This window comes from Eleutherodactylus coqui, chromosome 3 (assembly GCF_035609145.1).
Source record: "Eleutherodactylus coqui strain aEleCoq1 chromosome 3, aEleCoq1.hap1, whole genome shotgun sequence".
Classification (NCBI taxonomy): Eukaryota; Metazoa; Chordata; class Amphibia; order Anura; family Eleutherodactylidae; genus Eleutherodactylus; species Eleutherodactylus coqui.
This window is the reverse complement of record NC_089839.1, coordinates 80,112,126-80,120,325: the sequence shown is the minus strand read 5'-3', so window position 1 is coordinate 80,120,325 and position 8,200 is coordinate 80,112,126.

The window sequence follows — 8,200 nt, the reverse complement described above, 5'->3', positions numbered from 1 at the left end:
GAAGCGGAGTCACGCAGTGAGGAGGGAGACATGGAGGAGGCCGAAAGATGGTCTGCTGTTCCCACTTGGGCCTATACTTTCCGAGACTCTCCCCATGCCAACTAGCTACCAAAGCATGCATGAGCCCGGAACCTGGAAGAACCGCGTGCGTCCGGAGAAATTGAGAAACCGCCAGAGAGAGTGAGAAAGACAGTGAGTGACTGACAAGAGAGTTACTGGGAGAGGGAGTTCCTGCAGATAAGCAAGACTGTGGATGTACAAATACCTTGTGAAACCTCCCTACTTCACCACTGTAAGAACTGTTTTACTGTGAACTGTAAATGTTTAGGGAAACAGACCGAACTGAACATTCCCAGTTTTCATTCAGAAAACACACTCGGTGTGCATGGACTATTTTAGTCAGCTGAAAGATTCACCACAGAGGATGGAACGTTGGTGTCACGAGTGGCAAACAGGACTACAGGTAACCACCAATTCCCCCATTTGTGAATTCCCTGTGTCGGTAATGACATAGGGTCCTGAGCTACCCTTAAGGAGGAGACAGTAGAGCCCTGTGACAAGGTTATCTCTTTACCCCGCTGTCTCCTCGGCTGAGGGCCTGCTCCTCGGATGCCACAATAAGGCAGGACGTATCCTTACCGGCTGCGTACAAAATCGGTTGCCATTTTCAGTTGACGATGTTCTATTACGATGCTCTTTCACAGCACCACAAGTTTTATCCCTCCTGCCCGCCATTTTGTTATGTTCTGGACTGTCGCGGCATGTTTAAATGGGGGAATGCCGCCCGCCTCCTGCGGATGAGTATAAAGATGGTTTTAAATTAGTTATTTATGTAGACTTGAGGGGTTAGGACTGAGTCTACCTGTTATATATATATATTATGATTTTGTTATTAAAGGTTATGGTAACCCCATTTAAAAATAAATGCCACGGCCTTAAAATGCCACACCTGCGTCTGTCTATTTATTTCAAGTATATGTTAAGTAATGTTATGGAGCATAAGATTCCATGTGATGCCCCACGGCAACCAAGACATGAGGCCCACACTGAGGAGCTGGCAGGGTAAAGGTATCACATGTCATGGTGGCTCTACCAGACTTCTCCCCAGAGGGATGCACAGAACCTCAGTCACGGCTAGGCCTCTTCCAGGCAACGCTGGGACAGTGGTCACCTATATAAGTGTAGTGGACTTGAAGTTGTCACGCGTGACGCCACCGTTCCATTCACACCAGAGAGTGCAAGCACAGCTAAAGTTGAATACCTTAATCACTGGGAACAGGCAGTGACTGGAAACATTACTCTGTACTTGCAGAAATACAGCTTATTCGCACATGCAGGAAGGACAGTGTTTTGGTAGATGGTCAGGGAGGAGAACACAGCATGAAACTGAGCCCACTGTCTAAGCTATCTGTGATGCTCCGTACCTGGACATACACTCTCCAGGGCTCTAGATAACTCCAGAGGGAGACACAACACTCCGCTGACTCTCACTCAGAACTTGTTTGTAGAACGCTGCATGGCGGATTTCTTCTCTCCTTGCACTCTTTGAATGGTAGACCTCAGGACACCTTTCCTCTGCTTCCATCTCTTCACCACAAGAGGGTTGCAGGTAACTCCATGTGGCCCGCATTCCTACTCCACTCTCAACTGTTCAAGATGTTGAAAGACTCCATCTTGCTCTTAATCACTCATACTTAGGCTCTTTCACATGAGCGCATATCGGATGTCCGTTTTCACAGCCGGACGATATACACTAAGTTGGGAGTGAAAAATCTGGCCTGGCCTGGCCTGGGGAGGCTGGCGCAAATGCTCACCAGGCCATCACCTATTTTCCCTCTCCCCATCGCAGGCTGACCTCTCGTTCCTCCCCGCTCGTCCTGTGCAATGGTTGGGGGCGGGGTGGGGTGGAGCTAAGTGCCAGCTCCTCCAATTGATGGCTATGGACAAGGGGCAGGGAGAGGGCAGGCGCTTAGCTTCACATCCTGCCCCTTGTCCATAGCCATCAATGGGAGGAGGAGGGGCGGACCGGTGCTTAGCTACCTCCCATTGCACAGAATGAGTGGGGAGGAACGAGAGGTGAGCCTGCTACTAAACTCCCTCCCACCTCCGGCCGCTGCCATGGGCTCCCATAGGAGCTTGTGCAGCGGCCGACGTATTACCGTCGTAAAAGATAGTTTCAGAACTATCTTTTGGGCCCAACGTAAAAACGCTTGCCGCTATATTGGCTTGGATGGGCATTTTTATGTCTCAGAAATACGCCCATGTGATCTGATGCATTGGAATCCAATGGACCAGATCACAGCATATATTGGCCTGCCGTGAAAACGGCCGGCCGATATGCACTTATGTGAAAGAAGCCTTAAAGAGGGAAGACATCACATGACTAGACAGAATTGTTACTTATCCCAGCCACTTTTAGACATTAACCTCCTGCATGCTGCAGCTATGCGATACACATAACAGCAGGCAAGACACTTTGCACAGTGCATCTACGTGACAGTTATGGAGGGGCCAGAAATAGGTGTTTCGGGCCACTACAATAATCGTTTAGTCTAACCGCAGCCAACAACCGAACAATAAACTGTACATGTTCCCTTTTTCTTTCCTTCATTTTATGCAGACATAAAAACCATTGTTGGCTTATTTATTAATCATTCGGTTTAAATACTGATCGTTCAGTCATTCTTAGTCACTAATACAGCGAATGTGAATGACCGAACAATTTCTTGTTTGAATACGCCAACAATGTATCTGCTGTATAAACAGGCTGCCTGAGAGCAAACTGACATCGTTGGCTCATTCAAACGAGAAATTTGTTAGTCTAAACAGACCCTTACTGATTTAATATAGCAGTCAATGGACATTTGTGTAAAGTGCAAACAGATTCCAAAACCAATTTCCAACCACATAGAATAATAATATAATTAACCATCCCTATTTACCCCACATACCACGCGGTTGGCTTACATTAATCAAGCGTATAAGGTCATCCAGGTTGTCTACACCACGCAGCATCCTCTATTGCAGCGATTTCACAGGTGGGGTTAATTGAGCTGGCTGGGTATGGTATTCTCCGCCAGCCAATCCCCTTTAGTCTGCAGCACATAAAAAACAGCATCTCTCAGTAGTTAAGGCTGGTTTTTGTACTGTTTGGATATATCTGTTTTGTGCCCACTCAGAGCTGTTTGAATGTAGGTCTGTTGTGTCTCCCTGCTTCCTAAAGACGGTTTGGACACCTGTAGTCCTTGTCTGTATCATATGCAGATCCCCTCTTCCCTTCCTCTAACAGGTGCGGCCTCCAGACATCTTATGTCTCGTTTGTGTGTCAGATGAGTGATGCTAGACTCAGTTCCCTATGTCAGCATGGTGGTTGACTGTCTATCCACCTAGTATGAGGACTAGAGATGAGCGAACACACTCGGATAAGTCAGTTACTCGAGCGAGCCTCGATCTTCTCAAGTAACTGCATTCTTGTCCAAGCGTGCTCGGGGAGGGGGCGGCGTGGGAGAGAGTGAGAGAGCTCTCACCCCCCTGAGCACGCTCGGACAAGAATGCAGTTACTCGAGAAGAGTGAGGCTCACTCGAGTAACTGACTTATCCGAGCATGCTCGGTCATTTCTAATAAGGACACTTTAGACTTTCTGTGAGTTTCATCTGTTTACATGTGAGCTCTGGGTGGAGTCCGTGTTGTATGCTCCACCTGTTGTAGTCTGGAGTGAACTGTCCTGTTGTCTGTGCTGTTGCAGCTTGAGCTTCTGTCCTGTTGTCTGTGCCGTTGCAGCTTGCAGTGTGAACTTATGTCCTGTTGTCTGTACTGTTGCAGCTTGCTGTATGAACTTGTGTCCTGTTGTCTGTGCTGTTGGAGCTTGCAGTGTGAACTTGTGCCTGATGCTGCTGGACTTCTAGTTAGTGTAGGGACTAGCGGTATATTCAGGAGCCATGACGTGACCCACTAGCTTCCATATTTTGATCGAAAGGTCAGCTAACACCTGTTATGTATAGCTTTACACCTGCTACTAGCATTTGCAGGTACTGGTGTATCTTGACGCTACCGGAAGAATGGATGGAGACAAGAGACACCAGTACAAACAGCTGATTGGCTGCTCATGAGACGGGGTCGGCATTATGTGGCCGGACGCCTCATGTGACTGCTGGCATCCCTGGTGTGAGTATACGATGCCGTGCCTGCTGTGCCTCTCCCTGGCTGCAGTCTCCCACCCCCTGCTGCGATTATCCCCGGCAGATTTATGCTGCAGCTGCTGTGCCTCTGGCTGGCGGCAGTGTCCCAGCTCCGCGCACCCCGCAGCTGTGATGGTTGGTGGCCCTGCTTTGGCTCTCTTCCGCCACCAATTTCCCAGCATGCAACCAGGTCGGCGGCTCCACCCGCTGGCGTCCTGAACACTGCGGGGTTAGTAGTACTGCTGCTGTGCACAGCAGTCACAGCGAGGAAGGTAGCAGCGTGTCAGCTGACAATGGAGGAGCAGAGTGTCAGTGCAGCTCTGCGGCCCGTGCTGGTGAGTCCATTCAGCGGAGTGGCGCAGATCACTGGAGATTGCCTCTTTCAGGCGCTATGTGCGTGCTTCTTGTGCAGTGCCACTAGATCACTGCCCCTGACTGCTATATCTTGACAGCCAATCATAACCTAGGGGTGTGACAAGGGTGTTCACTCCTGGTGACAGCTGTCACAGCTCTAGCTTCCAGTGTCGTTAAGATACACCAGTACTGCGTTTGCATTTTGGCTGCTGTATGGTGTGATTCCAACTCTGTGTCAGCTTGCTCTGTCCAGTTGTCCCTGTCGTAGTGGTGTGTTTGTGTCATATCCTGGGTGCGTGGTTCCTAAGAGCAGCAAGGGCCCAGATCTGAAGACCGCTGGGCCGCACTTTATAGGGGCGATGTCCCCGCTTAAGTAGCTCTGTGTCACTTACCTAATAGAGGATAGGTAGAGATGTAAATCTGTGGGAGTTTCCATGTCTTCCCTATCCGTCTTGGGCAGGTTCATGTGTGCCCTGCGCTTTTTAGCCCACACGACCGTAACACCATGATTTCCCAGCCCTCCAGTTGGACACACAAAAACGCATCCATCTACATACCATATGTGTGGTATACAACATCCTGATGCAGCTATCGAGACAATCATTAAAGCTACCCCTGTGCCCGCTTTCAATGCCTGTTCATACTTCTCCCTCAGCTCTCTCCATCTCCTCCATGTTTCTCTACCCGTGGATACTATACCTGGCTGGTGGCCACCTCTTACTCAGTCTGTCTTTTTCTCTGGGCTTATTAGTTGTCCTGTTCTCCAGTGCCCCAGAATACTAATGTTGGGGGGTGGTTGTGGGCCCCTGTAGTGGCAACAGCAGCAGTCCAGGGATCACACTCGACAGCCGAGGAATGTGTAAGGGGGATTGTTAGAAAACTAGGTCTATGAGTTAAGTGTTTCCTTCATTGTCATTAAAGGGACACTGTCACCATGGAATTGTACCATAAACAAAGTTATGATAATGTTCCAGCTGGTGATAGGACAGGGCGAGGTGGGTTGTTTTTTATACTCACTTGCTATGTGGTTCCTGAGAAGAGTCAAATCTTCAGGCCACAGAAGGGCAATGGGTGAGGATAACAAAATAAAAACAAACAACCTCGGCTCCCCGTCACATCCCAAAACAAAACCGTAACTCAATTTACGGTGCTATTCTGTGGTGACAGTGTCCCTTTAATGTTATCATTAATGCTGGTTGTGTGGCTAATTGTAGATGAAGCCTGACTTCTAGTAGTTGGGGTTTGAATTGTTCCAGGGACAAATTTTATGATAGTGCTTTATTGCTATTGGAGGGTTATGACGTGGGCACGCTGGTGCGCTTTTTACAACAGGCATGAGCTGACATTCAGTGTCCACTGGCAAAGTATAGCGACAGAAGCCTATTCCAGAGCCATGCGATGTACCGACTGCCCAACCTTCCATTATCCAAGAAGTGGTAGTCACTGAGATTTCGACCCAGAGAGGCAATTGTTCCAATTGACTACGTCATTGAGAAGCAGGAATCCCATTCTGGAGTGGATTGTTAGCATGGCCTACTTGCTCCTTTGTGCCTGTGATCCTCTTCTCACCCTTGTAAGGCCGGGCGATATCACTGCGGCAAAGTTATGTCTATGTTCCCGTGATTTTTGAGCATAAGCGATGCCTTTTCTTGCAAAAACATCGCTTGCGAATTTGCCGCAATATTTTTAGCCCAAAAGTCAATAGGACTTTCTATTGTTAAAAAAGCATCGCACAAAAATCACAAATTTGCAATGCGATTAAAAGGAAGTTCCATGTGGAAACATGGGTGATAGGAAAAAAAACGCAAATCGCAGAAAGATGGGGCATGGCGGAATTTGTTTTTATTGCAGCATTGCATTAGTGAAAACATTGCAAATGTTAGGGGAACCATTGCTTTCATAATTCTGCACCTTTACTCATTCTCACATCGCTCGATTTTATCGCCCATGTGAAATCAGCCTAAGTCAGGCTGTGTCTGTGTTCGTTATCAAAAGCGAAGTTTAAACTACCGAGAAAGCTTGCTATTAGAAGAAAAGCTAAAAATACTTTTCTATGAACTGGAAGTGCTTGAAAGTTAAGTGCATTGCAATTTTTTTGTTTTACAAATCAGGGGAAAGAGGTTTTACTGTTGCTCGAATAAGCGACTGCTGGAATAATATATTTCATGCCTTGAGGGCCGGTTGAGGACAGGAGTTGTTATACACTGTTCAAAAATTCTGAGAACTCACTACGTGTATTAACGTTATTAGTTCTACAGTTGCATTAAAACTTTTGCAGCGAGATGTTGGTCTAGCAGTCTATCATTGTCCTCAAGCCACAGCGTAGACTGGTACACACCTGCAGCTGGGCCTATTTCTACAGACAAAGACTCATGGCCAAGGCCCACATCATGATTCAGCAGCGTCCGAGGAGTGGGCCCACAGCCGAGGAGATGGCGGGGTAGGTAAGAATAATTATGACACTGTGGCTCTACCATCTCCTCCCCTGGGGGGAGATCACAGGGTAAAGCAACTGGAGGTTACCTTGAGTTTCTTTTGCCACTCGTGATGCCATTGTTCTGCCCTCTGCAGTGAAACTGGATGTTGTAAAAAATAGTCCACGCACACAGGAAAACTTTCATGGACAAACTGGGAACGGTCGATAATGTCAGTTTACTTTAACTTCTTGAAGATAACAGTTTGACACAACAGTTCGGGGCAAAGGAAGCGGGACAGCAGTGGACACTCTTAGGGCATTCATACAATCTACAGTCCCAGTTATCTGTGTGATCACGTCCTCCCGGCACAAATCTCTCTATACTGTAAAATCACTCATTTTTTTCTTCTTCCTTGCTCGCTATGAAGCAGCTCCATTCTCTCAGCACTCAGGAATAGAACTGAGGATCCCGGGGGTTTTCGCAGTCCCAGGCTGAGCATCCGACAATCGCTCAGCCTCTTCCATTCTCCACACACAGACCAAACTGTGTCTGTGTGGCTTACTTGCAGGACTTCTCACTTGCCAACAACCACAGCAACCACCACCACACCTCTCTCTCAGACTCCTAAGGCTGGGTTCACACTAGGCGTATTCCCACCGGAAATCCCGCGATTTGGCCACAGCCGAAACCGCGAGATTTCCACCAGGAGAACCGCCGTGGAAAAACCCGCGGCGGCTTTGAAGCTTCTCCGCTGCGGCCGGCGCTCCCATAGAGGAGAGCGCGGCTGCGGCGGAAATAAACAATAATTAGACATGCTGCATATTCTGAAACCGTGGCTGCGGCCGCCGCAGCCGTGGTTCCAGCCTGACTTACCGCAGTGGATTGGCCGTCCCGTGTGGACGAGATTTCTGAGAAATCTCGTCCACATGGCTGGCTAATCTCGAGATTAGCGGCCGTGGCGAAATTTCGCGGCAAATCCGCCCTGTGTGAACCCAGCCTTACAAACACATATATATATAAAACATAGTCACATGACATACAACATGATACATTTCTCAGACATAACCCAGACATTAACCCATTCAGTGCTGCAGAAGTGCAATACTTATCAAATGCCCACTACAAATAAGACACTGATAAGACAGTTAGCACGAGACAAACATATAACATTATGGAGGGGCCCCACTACCTCTGGGCCACTACAGTTCCCAAGCCTCAACCCTTCTAGTGGTACCGACTAGTTTCCAGGA